The sequence below is a fragment of the Anolis sagrei genome, chromosome Y (assembly GCF_037176765.1).
Source record: "Anolis sagrei isolate rAnoSag1 chromosome Y, rAnoSag1.mat, whole genome shotgun sequence".
In the NCBI taxonomy this organism is placed as follows: Eukaryota; Metazoa; Chordata; class Lepidosauria; order Squamata; family Dactyloidae; genus Anolis; species Anolis sagrei.
The window spans coordinates 13,537,160-13,553,325 of record NC_090035.1 but is presented as its reverse complement, the minus strand read 5'-3'; the positions used below and the strand labels follow the sequence as shown (position 1 = coordinate 13,553,325).

Below are 16,166 nucleotides of genomic sequence, written 5' to 3'. Positions count from 1 at the left end.
AGGGAGGAAAATGAGCGTCTATGCTGCTTTTGCCTTGGCTACTAGTTAATTTTCTGTTCAAGAAGTCATGCCCTGAAAGACATTGACTTTGTTTACCTGATATAATCTCCCTTAATCCAGAGACCTCTTCACCGGAACACATTTCCCCCGGCCCTCTGTTCTCTGGCTCTAAACTGTGCGGCGGAGGCTGGGGAGGAATATATTTAAGCCTCTTGTTTGGCTTCTGAGGTCTCTTCCTTTATCGTTCTAATCATAAACAGCTCTGCCCACTCAAAGCAAACACAGTCAAGTGCGAGGCTAAGTGGAATCCAGCCGAAAAGAAAGAAAGAAAGCTTTACTAAGGGAATTAGGAAACAAAATAGACCCAAAGGATTGGAAATACAATGTAGGGTTGAGCTTTCGACAAGGCTTCCTGGAGACTAGGCTTCGAATCAAACTGTGTTAGACTAGATGACCCCTGGGAAACCAGTAGCTCCTGAAGTAAGGGTTTGCATTTCATTTTCCTGGAGATTCTTGCTCCTTGTAATGGAGCTTGTTGGATAACATCTCTAAAGCGCAATCCTAAATGCACGTTTCTAGGAGTAAATCCCATTGAGATCAATGAGGTGAGTAGATATAGGATTTGAGGATGTAAACAGTTGATTATTTCTTCTTTGTGTTTGAGAATGGATAAAGTTATAGTTTTATTCCCAACTACAAGGGAAACACTCCCCTTCTCTCTCTCTCTAGTTATATATATGTTTCCCTATATAGTTGGGACAAAACTTTCTATCTATCGATCTATCAGTTACCCCTTGTAGTTGGGTTGAAACCAGATAGATAGATAGATAGATAGATAGATAGATAGATAGATAGATGACATGCCACCTGTATTGGAATGTTTCAGATATTTCAGACTAATTATTTACAGCTCGAATCAAATTGGAAAGGATCTTAACTCTGTTTTCACACTGATATGATACGCGACAGAGAGACAAAGAGGCGTTGAGCAGGTTTCCAAAGGCAGCCGGTCTCTGTTTGTTCCCAGACAAAAATCTCACCTCTCCGGTTGCTCTCCAAGCCATTACTCTGATTACGCTTAATATTTACAGCTGATACGACGTTTATGAAAAGGCTTGCCAAGATTTCGCTGAGCAGGTCTCATGCTCTTTGGCCTCCAACACAGAAAGCGTTACCTGCTGGATTTCCGACTTGAGACGCAGCTCACAAAAACTGGGCAGGAAAGCCTCCAGAAAAAAAAATACACTTAATTTATGGAAAGTTTTTTTATGATGATGTACCTTCAAGTCATTTCTGACCTGTGCTATGGAATACTGGGAATTATAGTTTGGCAAGGACTTTAGCCTCTGCTAAAGAGGACTGGTTTCTAACAGAGGGTGTACTCCCACTGTAGAATGAATGCAGTTTGCAACACTTGAGCTGCCTTGGCTCAATGCTAGGGAATCCTGTGGTTTGCCCTCTTGGGTGGAGAAGGCAGAAGGCCTTGCAGAACTACAGCTCCCAGGCTTATATAGCCTTGAGCCATGGCCACTGAAGAACAGTCGTTCCACAGTTGTAGACTTAGGTCCTTAATTTTTTAAACAGAGAGTCATTTCATGGTCCCTCTGTCTGAATGCATTCTTCTGCAAACTGCACAGATCATATTTATAGTGCACAAATGAAAGAACAATATTTAAAATTAAGAATAATTTTAACCAGCATAAAATTACAAGTATTTCAATGGGAAGTGTGGGCCTGCTTTTGGCTGATTAGAAAGTCAAGCAAATTAAGGTGGTGGTAGCGGTGGTGGTGGTTGTGGTTGTTGGCCTTTAAGGCACTTCAGACTGAGGGTGACCCTAAGGCAACCCTCTTGTCAAAATTTATTTAAAGGGGATTTGCCTTAGTCTTCCTCTGAGGCTGAGAGAGTGGGACTTGCCTAAAGGCACCCAGTGGGTTCAGAGCCACTATCTGAGTTTTAAAACACTCCACCACAGTTTTTTTAATTCCTTCCCTCTCTGTTTTCAATCTACCCTTTTTTCTTACTTTTCTTCCTCCCTCTCTTCTTCTCTTCCTTCCTTCCTTCCTTCCTTCCTTCCTTCCTTCCTTCCTTCCTTTCCCCTTCTCCATCCCCCCTTCTCTCCATTTCCTTCCCTCCTTTCTTTTTTCTTTTTCTCTCCTCTTTCCTATTCTTTTCTCCTTTCTTCCTCCCTCCTCTTTCCTTCCTTTTTTATTCCCTCTTTCCTTCCTGCACTCCCTCCCTTCCTTCCTTTTTCCTTCCTTTCTTCCTTCCTTCCTGCCTTCCTGCCTTCCTGCCTTCCTGCCTTCCTGCCTTCCTGCCTTCCTTTCTATCCGTTCCTCCCTTACTTCCTCCTCCTCCTCCCCTTTTTCCTTTGTTCTTCCTTCCCTTTCCCCCTTCTATCCTTTTCCCCTTTTCTCAATGACTGATGACAACGTGAGTGGGGTGTGGGCTGGGAGAAAAACCTTGGTGGGCAGTGTGGCCCACTGGCCCTGGTTTGAGGACCCTTGATGTTGATGCCTTACCAAGAGACTTACTTCACCCATTCTGCAAAAAGGACCTTCCAGATGCAACTTCCCTTGACCCTTTGGCCAGGCTGAGAAAGGTTTGGCGAGGAGGAGGAGGAGGAGAGGGTTGCCCGCCCTGACTCATCCCTATGGCATGGTGCCACCAAAAGCAGCCATCAAAGCCGCCCCATCCCTCTTCCCGAGGCCCAGAGCTCTGCAAACTGGTTCTCCAGGTGTGCAAACAGGTTCCTCTGAGGGCAACGGCAGCCCCTCCAGGTGCAGGGAGAGGTGCGGCCCGGCTGCACGCAAAAGGGCCTCTTGGCAGGGCCTGGGAGGTGTGGCCCCAAAAGGCTTGCCAGCCAAAGGGGGGGGGGAGAGGCAAGCCCCCACACTTGAACACCACTCGCCTGACAGGTCTCTCCTCCTGCCCTTTTCCTTGCGGTTTGTGTGGCACTCCTCCTTTTCTCACACTTTTGCTGTCCTCCGCCCACACAACACCCCCCACCCCAACCAGAAAAACCACAATTTTGCAACTTTGGGCACAGACTTGCCTCTCTTATGAATGGAGCAAGCCACCGGTCCTTTGCGTTTTTCCTGATGCGGCGGATGTCTTTGAAGGGAGAGACAAATTTGCAACCGAGAGAGCATTGCTGGCATTTCCAAGCCCCTGTATATTTATATTTCTAAGAACGACAGTTGAGGCCTGATATCGCTGTCTGGCAGCATCTACACTATAGATTCATAGAAGAGACCCCAAGGGCCATATAGTCCAACCCACTTTTGCCATGCAGGTAAAGCTCAATCAAAGCACCCCTGACAGCTGGCCATCCAGCTTCCAAAGAAGGGGCTTCCTCCAGACTCTGATGCAGAGAGTTCCACTGTTGAACAATTCCTCAGGTTCAGGTGGGGTCCCCTTTCCTGTCATCTCAACCTATTGTAGAATGAATGCAGTTGCCTCAATGCAATGGAGAGTTGTAGTTTGTTGAGGCAAAAGACATTGCAAAACAACCCTACCAATCCCAAGATTCCATGGTAGTGAAAGTGGAGCCAAACCACATTCCTGCTAAAATGGAGATGGACCCATAGACTGCTCAGCCTGGGAGCTCTAGTACTCCCTGCCACTATAAACCCCTATAGGACCAGCTGCCGTGCCCTTTCCCCCTTCAATGCCCTTACCTTTCCCTCCCAGCCGCACCCAGATAGGTTCTTTTCTCCTTCGATTAATCCTCCTTCCCCAGTTGAGACACGTTTAGTGTTGATCTCTGGCTTAATGTCTCCATCCATCGTGCTTCTGTGGAATTCCTTTCCTCTTGAGCTCATGAGACAGATCCCACTGTGTAGGTATTGGGCCTAAAGCGTGTGAATCGGAGAATCCTACAGCTGAAAGGGACCCTGAGGGCCATCTAGTCCAAGCAGAAATACGGACAACGAGGTGCCTCTTCAAACCTTGGTGGAAAGATCACCAAAGAAAAGAAAGTCCACCACTCTCCTGTCTCTTCTGCTATCATAGAACCATAAGAGTTGGAAGAGATGCCAAGGGACATATAGTCTAACCCCCACCCTGTCTACTCAGCTGTCAGGGAATACTAGAGGTGACCCCAAGGACCATCTAGTGACCCAACTCCATTCTGCCACAAAGGAAGATACAATCCTGGAAGATGTCCATGCAACCTTGATTCAAAGGCCTCCAAAGGAGAGTCCATCATCCTCCAAGACAGTTATGTTATATTATTAGAGTTGGAAGGGAACCCCCAAAAACCATCTAGTCCAATCCCATTCAGACAAGAAGAAAGAAGACACAAAACACTCATTGGAGATGCCCATCCAAAGTCCTCTTTTTTTGTTTGTTTGATGATGATTGGTACCTAATATTCGACCTCACTTGATTGAAATCGTCGTCTCTGATCTCTTTAATGCAGCAAGTTCACTGATGGCTGTCTAAGGGGGAGAGGGAGAAAGGGGCATGCAGAGCATCTCATACGAATAGTGACCTTTAAGAAAACAAAGCAAAGAAACAGATGGCTCCTCTTTAAAAAAAACAGAATCCCAGCAACACACACCTGAAAAGCAAACTGGATTTGCCCTTCCATTTCCAACCGTTGATATTTGAATAGTTTCCAAAGGGGCGGTTTCCAATGCAGTATTATCTCCGTTGCAGACAATGCCAGGCCAACCTGATCTCGGAGTCATTGCCTGGATCCCATTCTCTCCATGATGGAAAATAGAGGGCATTTACGTCCCAAATAGGGTTTCTGCCCACCTAAATGACATTTTTCTTGCATTGGAGCATTAACTGATCTTAGAAGTAAATGTGCAAACAGAAGCATGCAATTCTGTCAGGAAAACCCAGGTTCTGGCTTCCCTGTGTCCACACAGTGCAATTAGCACAGTCTCACCCTACTTTCACTCCATCAAGTGGTATCCTGGGATCTGTAGTTTGGGACAGACTCTTCCAATGCCTTCCCTTTGAACTGTGGCACTAGAGCTCCTTCATGAACGACAGCTCCGTAGAATGAAAGCATGGCAGCGAAACTCAACCTCAATTGTCTAATGTGGATGAAATTGAACTAGCCCAGACAGCATTTGAGAGGTGTCTGAAGTCTGATCATGCCAGGAATCTGTCATAGACTCATTTGAATGAGAAGGGTCTCCCAGGGGCCATCTAGTCCAACTTTATTCTGCTATGAATGAGAGCACAACTGAATCACTCCTGGAAGATGCCCATATGAACTTTGTTTAAAGGCCTCTAAGAAAAGGGACGGCCGACAGGGAGCTCTGGTGTGGGCTGGTCCATGAGGTCACGAAGAGTCGGAGATGACTGAACGAATGAACAACAAAAGAAAAGGGAGGTTACTATCTTCAAAGGAAATCCAACATCAACTAGAGTTGGAAGGGATCTCCAAAGCTATCTAGTCCAATCCATTTTGCTATGAAAGGAAACACTACTCAATTATTCCTGGAAGATGTCCATCTACCTCTTTTTTTAAAGACCTGATTACTTAATGAAGAATCATTCAAATGGAAATATTTGGTTTAAAACTGATAAGTGTTGCTCAGTCCCTTTATGGACAGAAAGAGAACCATGAAAGATGCCCATCTGAGCTCTGTTTGAAGACCACCAAGGAGAGTCCATCAGCTTCCAAGGTGATCCATAATCAACAAGAATTAGAAGGGTCTTTAAAGACTATGTAGTCCAACCCTGTTGTGTCATGTAGGAAAACACAACTCAAGCATTCCTGAAAGGTGTCCATCCGAATCTGTTTGAAGACCACCAAAGAAGGAGAATCCATAACCTTTCAAGGCGATCCATAATCCACAAGAATTTGAAGGGACTCCATAAAATCATAAGAGTTGGAAGAGACCTCTTGGGTCATCCAGTCCAACCCCTTGCCAAGAAGCAGGACAATCACATTCAAAGCACCCCCAACAGATGGCCACCCAGTCTCTGTTTAAAAGCCTCCATAGAAGGAGCCTCCACCTCACTTCGGGGTAGAGAGTTCCACTGCTGAACAGCTCTCACAGAAAGTTCTTCCTAATGTTCAGGTGGAATCTCCTTTCTTGTAGTTTGAAGCCATTGTTCCATGTCTTAGTCTCCAGGGCAGCAGAAAACAAGCTTGCTCCCTCCTCCCTATGACTTCCCCTCACATATTTATACATGGCTATCATGTCTCCTCAAAGTATTCCGCAGGCTAAACATGCCCAGCTCTTTAAGCTGCTCCTCATAGGGCTGGTTTTCCAGACCCTTGATCATTTGAGTCGTCCTCCTCTGTACACATTTGTCAATATCTCTCGTCAGTTGTGGTGCCCAGAATAGGACACCACAATTGAAGTATTCCAGATGTGGTCTAACCAAGGCCATCTAGTTCATCCCTATGTCATGCAGGAAAACACAACTCAAGCAGTCCTGAAAGATACCCATTTGAGCTCTGTTTGAAGACCACCAAAGAAGGAGAGTCCATCTCCTTTCAAGATGATCCATAATCCACAAGAATCAGAAGGGACTCCGAAGGCCATCTAGTCCAACCCTGTTGTATCATGCAAGAAAACACAACTCAAGCACCCCTGAAAGATGCCCGGCTGAACTCTGTTTGGAGACCTCTAAAAAGGAGAATTCACCATCCTCCAAAAATGCAAGGATCTCCTCTTTCTTTTTCCCGAAAGAATGAAAGGAACGAAAAACAGATGGCCTGGCATCAGAAACCAAGAACGGCAGAGGGAAAGATGGTCCAAAATCTCTCTCCGCTCCTTGACCGATCGCTTTCTCTGTTTTCCAGCCGAAAAAGGGAAAAGAAACAGAGAGAAATTGGCAGGAAGAAAAGCATCACATTTCCTGCTTTGGGAAGCTGCGCTTTCTTCCAGCAAAATGTGCATAAAGTGGACAGCCATGGTGGCTTCAACAGCCATTTATGCCCATATGAAATATCAAAAAATAAGAAGGATGATGGGGGGGACGACCCCAAAGTAGCTAGAAGTTCACCCTTAAATCGTCATAAACTTTGGGAATGTGAAACAATACGCCTTTGGGATTGGTACATTTTTACAAGCTTCCAAGATCAGCAATTCAACCTTTCTTTGGCGGGGGGGGGGGGGGGGGTGGAGGACAGAAAAGAGGATTCTGGAAGCTGTAAAAAGTGATGTCAAAGAGACAAAGCCACCTTTAGATTCTTCAGAAAAAATGCAACATGGAAACACAAGGCTGTGTTCTCCATGACAGACAGTTTCCAGGAGGTTTGGGGATTGCAGAGGGACATATCTAAGACATGAGAGCATGGTGCTTGGCTTGGTCTGGCCCCTAATCGCATTTCCAGAGGTAGCTCTGTCTCTTGTTCTGGCATTTCTTCAGGCTTTCTTTGCTTGATTTCACCTCTATTGCAGCACTATTTCCGAATACGGCAGGGACATTTCGCAGTCGAAAACTGGAAATATGTTTGAGCAAGATCGGAATATTATCAAGATGGGGAACAGTTATGAATAATACACATGGCAGAGTTTGCTTTGGCCTGAGCAGAATGGGGAGGAAAAGGCTTCAGTTTCTGCCTTTTCTCTCCTGAATTGAGTCAACAATTTGCATCTCAAAGAGATAAAAGCTGGACAATGACAACAACAACAACAACAACAATAGTGTGGTTTTCTGGCATTGTAAACATTGGCAAAATCATGACCTGTCAACTGCAAAAGGCCATCTTACTTGGATCATCATTCGAAAATACACCACACAGTCCTAAATGCATGGGAAGTGTTTGACTTGTGATTTTGTGATACGAAATCCACCATATAGATGCTGTGTCACACTGTGTTTTTGTGTTGTTGTTGTTGCCACAGATGCAGGCAAAACATCAGGTGAGAATGCTTCTGGAACAATGCCATGCAGCTGAAAAACTCACAACAATCCCAAGTCAGAGAGTTTGAAATGCATCACCAAAGTACAAATCCCAGGACTCTATAGTTAAGATAACACCATGACTAATATCCCTGTGGGGTTTGTGTACAATAAGGTACAAAAAGTCCTTGACTCTGCATTGATCAAACTCTGATTTTGAATGGTCAGACATTTTATTTCATGTGTCAAAGTCTCTCAGCCTGTCCTTCCTCACAGGGCTGTCATGGGCTGTCCACAGAGAAAAGCCATGGGCCCCACCTGAATTCTTTGGCACTAAAAAGGGGGTCGGAGGCACTGCTAATGATGCCAATGCGCTGCCTATTAGGTTGGTCATCACGCGCTTCCGTTTCAATGCCTTCAAATTTCATCAAGGGCTAATTGATTTCCTGCATTCCGCTGGACCCTTTGGAGACAAATTAGCCTCTGTCCCTTTCAGTCTGAAATGCAGATTGCGTTCCAATAATTATTGACTGTGGATCGGATTCCTCTATCTATTTGAATCAGCTGCTCTCTCCTCAATCCACCCAAACCTAAACTGCTCCGGGATTCAATCTGAACTTGCAAGGAACGGCCCAAAGTGCTAACATAACAACAATGATGTGCTTATTTTTTGCTCTATTTGAAGGGTCAATATTTATTTATTTATTTATCGTGTCATCAGCACCCATTGTATTACAATTCTATCAGAGCAAAAACAAACACAGAGATTAGAAAGAAAAAGAAAAAAAGGAAAAAAAAACCACACAGATTTTGCAAATTTGGTATTTGGTTAAATGTCCTTTGACCAGTATCTGGCCACTTGGAGTGCCTCTGGGGTTGCCGCAAGAAGGTCCTCCATCGTGCATGGAGGGTCAATATATAAACCCCAAAAAGCGTGTTTGTTTGTTTTTGGTGTCAGAAGTGACTTGAGAAACTGCAAGTCGCTTCTGGTGTGAGAGAATTGGCTGTCTGCAAGGCCATTGCCCAGGGGATGCCGGATCCTGTGGGAGGCAGTGGTGCAGTGGGTTAAGCACTTCCATTCCATATTGGGATGTCTCCACAACATTTCTTTCAGACCCATTTGGACTTCGGCAATGGGTTAAACCCTTGTGCTAGCACGACTGCTGACCAAAAGGTTGGCGGTTCGAATCCAGGGAGCAGGGCGAGCTCCTGTCTGTCAGCTCCAGCTTCTCCTGCGGGGACATGATAGAAGCCTCCCACAAGATGGTTAAACATCTGAGCATCCCCTGCACAACGTTCTTGCAGATGGCCAATTCTCTCACCCAGAAGCAACTTGCAATTTCTCAAATCACTCCTGACACATGCAAAAAATTATTAATACATCCCACTTTCCTCTCTTAAGATGGAATATACTTGTTCTGGGTTGACATCCAAAGTACTTATCCAAGGTATATGTTGGAGAGGAAAGAAATTCAGTACCTTGGACAGGGATCCTTCCAGGTTTGGACTTAAACCCAGAGTGGATACTCCATTCTGATCGCCACCCTAAACTGATTGCAAGGTAGTTCCTTGCCACAAGTTAACTCTCAATACTGGGTGAATATGAAGTAGAGGAAAAGGCAGACCTCTCTGAAATGGGAATGATTGAAAACTACAAATCTCAGGAATTGCCTTCTGTGTTCAAATCCCACTTGGCTATGTAGGCCCAAGTCACATTCTCTCAGCCTCAGAGAGATAACATTTCCAGAGGAAGGTCTTCTTTGCAGACATGCAACAGATCCAGATATGGGTTGGAAAAGCATGAGAAATATTTGGGAGGCTAGGAAAGAAATCCCTGCAAAGATGGGAAGAGAATTGCAATTTGGGAAAAAAATGATATTTATTTATTGTATCGGAAGCAAACAGAGGGTACAGTTGTAATGTATTTTTAAAACACAAAGTTTAAAAAACTTGGCATTATACTACATGTCCTTTGACCAGTGCCTCTGGTGTTGGTATAAAAAGGTCCTCCATTGTGTATATGGCAGAGCTCTGTGCCAAAGCACAGTCTGTTCAGTGCCTTCCAAGTTGCCCAGTCTTCTGTGTGCCCAGGAGGGACTCTCTCATTCGGTATCAGCCATGGGTTGAGGTTCCGGGTTTTAGCCTGCCACTTTTGGACTCTTGCTTGCAGAGGTGTTCCTGTGAGTATCTCTGTAGATCTTAGAAAACTATTTCTTGATTGGTGTGCTTGCTGATATCCAAACAGAGGATGGGCCGGAGATGTCACTGCCTTGGTCTTTTCATTATTGGCTGCTACTTCCCAGTGGATGCCAGGTGGTGCAGTACTGGCTAAACAGTATAATTTCTCCAGTGGTGTTGGGCATAGACATCTTGTGATAATGCAACATGGCTCATTAAGAGCCACATCTACTGTTTTAGTGTGGTGAGATGTATTCCACACTGGGCATGCATACTCCGTAGCAGAGTAGCAAAACACAAGGGCAGATGTCTTCACTGTGTCTAGTTGTGATCCCCAAGTTGTGCCAGTCAGCTATCGTATGATCTTATTTCTAGCATGCACTTTTTGCTTGAAATTCAAGCAGTAGGTCAGAGCACGGTCCAAAGTAACTCCTAGGTGTTTGGGTGTGCTGCAATTCTCCAGTGGGATTCCTTTCCGGGTAATTCTCAAAGTTCTACCAGAAGCCACTTGCAACATGGAAAAATGTTTGTAAGAAATCCTTACAAAGATGGAGTGAGATTCGCAATTTGGAAAACTGATATCTAAGAAATTCCCCGTTTCTCTGAAAATAAGACAATAAGGGTCTTATATTAGTTTTTCCTCCAAAATTTGCATGAAGACTGCTTATTTTCAGGGGATGTTGTATTTTTTTCCAAATCGACGGCAACTAGGGCTTATTTTTGAAGTAGGACTTATATTTCGAGCGTCCTCAAAAATGTAGGTTTTTTGGGGCTATATGGCCATATTCTAGAGGCATTATCTCCTGACTTTTTGGCACGCATCCTGAGAGGTTGTGGGTCCTCAAAAACTCCTGGAAAATCAGGCTTTTTTTCAGGGAAACAGGGTCCTTAAAAAAGATGGGAGTGAGATTTGCAATTTGGGGGAAAAGGCCGAAACAATATCTGGGAGACTTGAGATGGGAACTCCTGGCAAAGATGGGCTGAGATTCGCCATTCTTTGGAAACTCCTGCCATTTCCTATTTCTCTCTGGCTCTTTTCCCTCCCTTCCCTGGAGAGGAGAGAGGAAGGCATTTTTTGAAATGAGGAAAAAGAAAATATCCCTCCTCCTCCTCTTTCTCTCCTTCCCTCCTTCTTTCTTTCTCTCCTCCTCTTTCTTCCCCACCCTTTTTTGGATCCTGACATCACTCAGGGAGGGAATCCGGAGCCAGACCTGCAAAACAAGCCCCACTCTCTGCTATTTTGGCGACCTGGAATTGCCTGTGAGTAGCCACAATTGGGGGGAAAAGAAAGAAAGAAAGAAAGAAAGAAAGAAAGAAAGAAAGAAAGAAAGAAAGGGGGAAAGAAAGGAGGAAAGAAAGGAGGAATGAAGGAATAAAGGGGCGGAGAACTTTGGAGAACTCTTTGCGCCTTTCTGTGCTTAAAGGGAGCCAGATGTGAAGCAAAGGCGGGTGAGAACTAAAAAATAGGCTGGGGGGGGGGGATTTGGACCCTTTAGTCAACAAAGGAAGGAAGGAAGGGATGGAAAAGGCAGTTGGAGAGATCCTTTTTTCTGTCTTTCCCTTTTGCAACTGTCTGGGAAGCAAGTTCAGTCCAGTTTTGCTCCAAGCACTCTGTCTCTTTTCTCTCCCCTTTCCTTCACTTTGCAAATTTGAATCCCGGCCCAAAAGATCAATAAAAATAGCAGGAAGCAGAAAGAGGGTGGGAAGGATCCATGCAGATTTTGAATTAGAATAAGTCCTTTCCTTCCTATTCTTCCCTCCCTTTCCCTCTTTCTTCCTTTTCCCTTTCTTTATTTTCTTCCCTTTCCCTCTCTCCCTTTCCTTCCTTCCTTCCTTCTTTCCTTCATTTCTTTCCATTCCTTTCTTTCTTCCCTTTCCCTTTCTTTCTTATTCCCTTTCCCTCCTCTTCCATCCGTCCTTCCTTCCTTCCTTCCTTCCTTTCTATTTTCCTCTTTCTTCCTTTTGCCTTCTTCCCTTGCCATTCTTTTCCTTCCTTTCCTTCCTTCCTTTCCATTTCCCTCTTTTTTCCCTCCCCCACCCGCTTTTAATTTTCTTCCCTTTCTCTCCCTTTCCCTCCCTCACCTTCCTTCCTTCCTTCCTTCCCATTTCTCTCTTTTTTCCTTTTCTTATTTTCTTCCCTTTCCCTCCCCTCCCTCATCCCCTCTTTCTTCCTTTTCCCTTTCATTTTTCGTTTTTTCTCTTTCCCTTCCTTTTCCTCCCTTCATTCTCATTTTCCTTCCCCCCTTCCTGCTTTCATTTCCTCTTTCTTCTTTTCCCTCCTTTCTTTCTTCCCTTCCTCTCTTCCTTCCTTCTTTCCTCCTTTCCTTTCCCCCTTTTCTTTCCTTTCCCTTTCTTGCTCCTTTCCCTTTCCTCCCTCTCTCCCTTCCTTCTTCCTTTCACTTCTTCCTCACTTTTACTTTTCCCCTTCCCTTCTTCCTTGCCATTCCCTTCCTTCCTTCCTTCCTTCTTTATCTCTCTCCCTTTTTCCTTCTTTCCCTCCATTTCTCCTTCTCTTTTCCTTTCTTTTTCTGGCCCCACCTGAGCAAGAAGCAGCAAGCTTAGATTGTTTATTTTAAAAATTTGCATTGCAAAAAGTTACTTTTGGGGAAAGATTGCCACTATCAGGATTGCATTACCACCTCTGTGTTTAGAACAGGTTTCTCATTCTTTTTCTTTTAAAATTTTTTGTACATCAGAGAAGTTTGAAAAAGTTACTTTTGTGGAAGGGGTTGGGCCGGATGGCCTTTGAGGTACCTTCCGATTCTGTGATAGGAAGAACTTACATTGTAAGAGAGTAGTGGGCACTCCTACTCTGGAGGGAGGACTTGAAACAGTGGCTGGATGGTCATCTGTTGGGAGGGATCAGATGGTGTCTTCCTTTATGGCACAAGGAGGTTGGACTGGATGTGCCTTGGGGTCTTGTCCAACTCTAGCATTCGGTGATATACCCATCATAGATCTCTCTCAAACATTTTTATCTCTCTCTCAATCATATCTATGGTTGAATGACAATCTGTTGGGAGGGATCAGATGGTGTCTTCCTTTATGGTAGAAGGGGGTTGGATTGAATGTATCTTGGGGCCTTGTCCTACTCTAGCATTCAGTGATATACTCATCATAGATCTGTCTCAAACATTTTATCTCTCTCAATCATATCTATGGCTAAATGGTCATCTGTTGGGAGGGATTGTATGGTGGTGTCCCACCTGGCAGAAGGGGGTTGGGCTGGATGGCCTTTAGGGGTCTCTTCCATAGAATCATAGAGTTGGAAGAGACCTCATGAGCCATCCAGTCCGAATCCTCTGCCAAGAAGCAGGAAAATTGCATTCCAACTCTAGGAGTCAATTATTCTATGAAACAGTGACTATCTGTAAGGAAGGATCTGATTGTGTCTTCCCACCTGGCAGAACGGGGTTGGACTCAGTGGCCTTTGGGGGTCTCTTCCAACTCTAGGATTCAATGATTATATGAAACAATGATTGGATGACTATCTGTAGGGAGGGATCGGTTTGTGTCTTCCTGTCTGGCAGAATGGGGTTGGACTGGATCGCCTTTGGGGGTCTCTTCCAACTCTAGAATTCAATGATTATATGAAACAATGACTGGATGACTATCTGTAGGGAGGGATCGGATTGTGTCTTCCTGTCTGGCGGAATGGGGTTGGACTGTATGACCTTTGGGAGGGGAGGGGGTCTCTTCCAGCTCTAGGATTCAGTGCTTCTATGAAAGATGGGCTGGCCATCTGTTGGGAGGGCTTTAGTTGCGTCTTCTTGCCTGTCAGAAGTGGGTTTGTCTGGATGGCCCTTGGGCCTCCCTTCCAACAGTTGTGACCCCCCCCCCCCCTTTTGACACTTGAATGGTGTACTTTCTGTTGTTGCAACCCATGCTTTCAAGGATCTCAAGGCGCCTCCCGAAATGCAAGGAAGCCGCTGGGCATCTCTGCCTCGGAGGCCAAGCCCTGCTTCTCCTGTCAGCACACCTTTGGGTGTGTCCCAGGCATTTTGGCGCTTGGATCACCCTCAAAACAGCCACAACAGGCTGTGTTGCTCTCAGGAAGAGTGGAATCAATACTACTACGACGTCTACTACTACCATGAATAAATCAGGCACCATTCCTTATCATGGTCTGCTTTGTGTAACTTTCTCCATCCTTTGCAGAAGCACTGCAGAACCCTCCTTGCCCAGTGCAACCCATGTGCCCCATTGGGTTACAGTGCCCATCCTTTACTCCTACTACTACTACAACTACTACTCTTATTATTTTACTTGAGCCAATAGATAAAGATGAGCCAATAGTGTGATGCAGCAGCAAAAAAAGGAGCGTATAACCTAGGGAAGTAAACTAATAATAGTAATGATAATAGTAATAATATTGCTCGAGCCAATAGATACATTATTTATTTATCATTATTTTACTTGAGCCAATAAATATTTTTTAACATCATCGTCAACATATCATCATCTATATGCTGCTTTTTGTCTTGTAATTTTTTTTATTATTTTGCTTGAGCTAATACATTTATTATTATGATAATCACGACCATCATCTATATGCTGCCTTTGTATCATAAAATTATTATAAATTGGAGCCCATGGTGGCACAGCAGGTTAAACCACTGAGCTGCTGAACTTGCTGACTGAAAAGTCGGCAGTTCGAATCTGGGGAGTGGGGTGAGCTCCTGCTGTTAGTCCCAGCTTCTGCCAACCTAGCAATTTGAAAACATGCAGATGTGAGTAGATCAATAAATACTGCTTCTGCAGGAAGGTAATGGCGCCCCATGCAATCATGCCAGCCACATGACCTTTGAGGTGTCTATGGTCAACGCCGGCTCTTCAGCTTAGAAATGGAGACGATCACCACACCCCAGAGTTGGACACAACTAGACTTAATATCAAGGGGAAACCTTTACCTTTTAAAAAATATTATTGTTTTACTTGAGCAAATAATATAATTATATTTATTATAATTATCATCACGATCATCATCTATATGCTGCTTTTGCTCTTGTAAATTTATTAGTATCACCATATCATCATGTTTTTTAAGAGAAGTAAAGTGGGATAGAAATAATAATAATAATAATAATAATAATAATAATAATAATACTATTATTCAATAATAATAATGAGGCATAATACCGTTGCTCGGATGATCCATTGGAACTTACGCCACAAATACCATCTGCTTGTGACAAAGAACTGGTGGGATCACAAGTTACAGAAAATGGACACGTCAAACTCCTCTAGGACTTCCAAATTCAGACTGTCAGAGTTTTGGAGCACAATGCTCCTGACTTCACATTTGTGTTAAAAGCCAAAGTATGGATCCTCAGTGTTGCAATCCTAGGCGACAGCAAAATTGACAAGAAAAGCTTACACAATATGAGGATTTAAAGATCGAACTTCAAAGACTCTGGCACAAGCCAGTCAAAGTGGTCCCAGTGGTAATTGGCACACTGGGTGCAGTGCCTAAAGACCTTGGCCTGGACTTATACACAATAGGTGCTGACGAAATTACCATCTGTCAGCTGCAAAAGGCTACCCTACTTGAATCTGCTTGCATTATTCGCTGATACATCACACAGTCTTAGACACTTGGGAAGTGTCCGACGTGTAATCCAATACAACAGCCAGCAGATTGATCTTGTTTGCTGTGTACCAATCTTGCTGTGTTTCAAATAATAATAATAATGATAAAATTAAATGTAATATGATTAAAAACCATTAAAACCTATTACTACGGGATGGGAATGCTTCATTGCTGAAGACGGATCTTACAGTGCGGTTTCCTGCAGACGCAAGCCCTGTAAGGAATCCCAGCCAAGGCCATTAATATTCAGCTCGTTAATTTTAAAAGCACAATTGCTTAATTGCATAGACCTGACGCCACTGTCTGGAGGAACATCCTTCCCTCGATGAGTTTCAGGATCTGTCTTGCTCTCAGCACTTTTATGGGGAGACGCCACGAGAGGTAGGGCCTTTCGGGAGCTACAGAACTCCCTGAGACAAGGTTTTAACTTGAATCTTGTTTATTAACTTGATCTCGATAGGAAAAGACCTGAGAGGTAGGGCTGTTCCGTGGCTGCTTCCATCCCAAGGAACTCCCCGAGGCAGGATTTTAGTTTGTTTGCTCTCTCAAAATAAAATAAACGCAAGACTCTGCCTT

General features: G+C 44.3%; 1 protein-coding gene across 2 annotated transcripts in view; it reads left to right on the top strand.

Moving 5' to 3' along the window:
* Positions 1-11,144: 11,144 nt before the first annotated feature.
* LOC137095104 (epithelial membrane protein 2-like) overlaps positions 11,145-16,166 on the top strand; it is a 37,026-nt gene continuing 32,004 nt past the window's right edge. Inside the window, exon 1 of one of the 2 annotated variants that reach the window (XM_067461361.1) lies at positions 11,145-11,260. The gene's annotated coding sequence lies outside the window, so the exon portion shown is untranslated. The remainder of the gene's footprint in view (positions 11,261-16,166) is intronic. The other variant, XM_067461360.1, reaches the window with a different exon arrangement.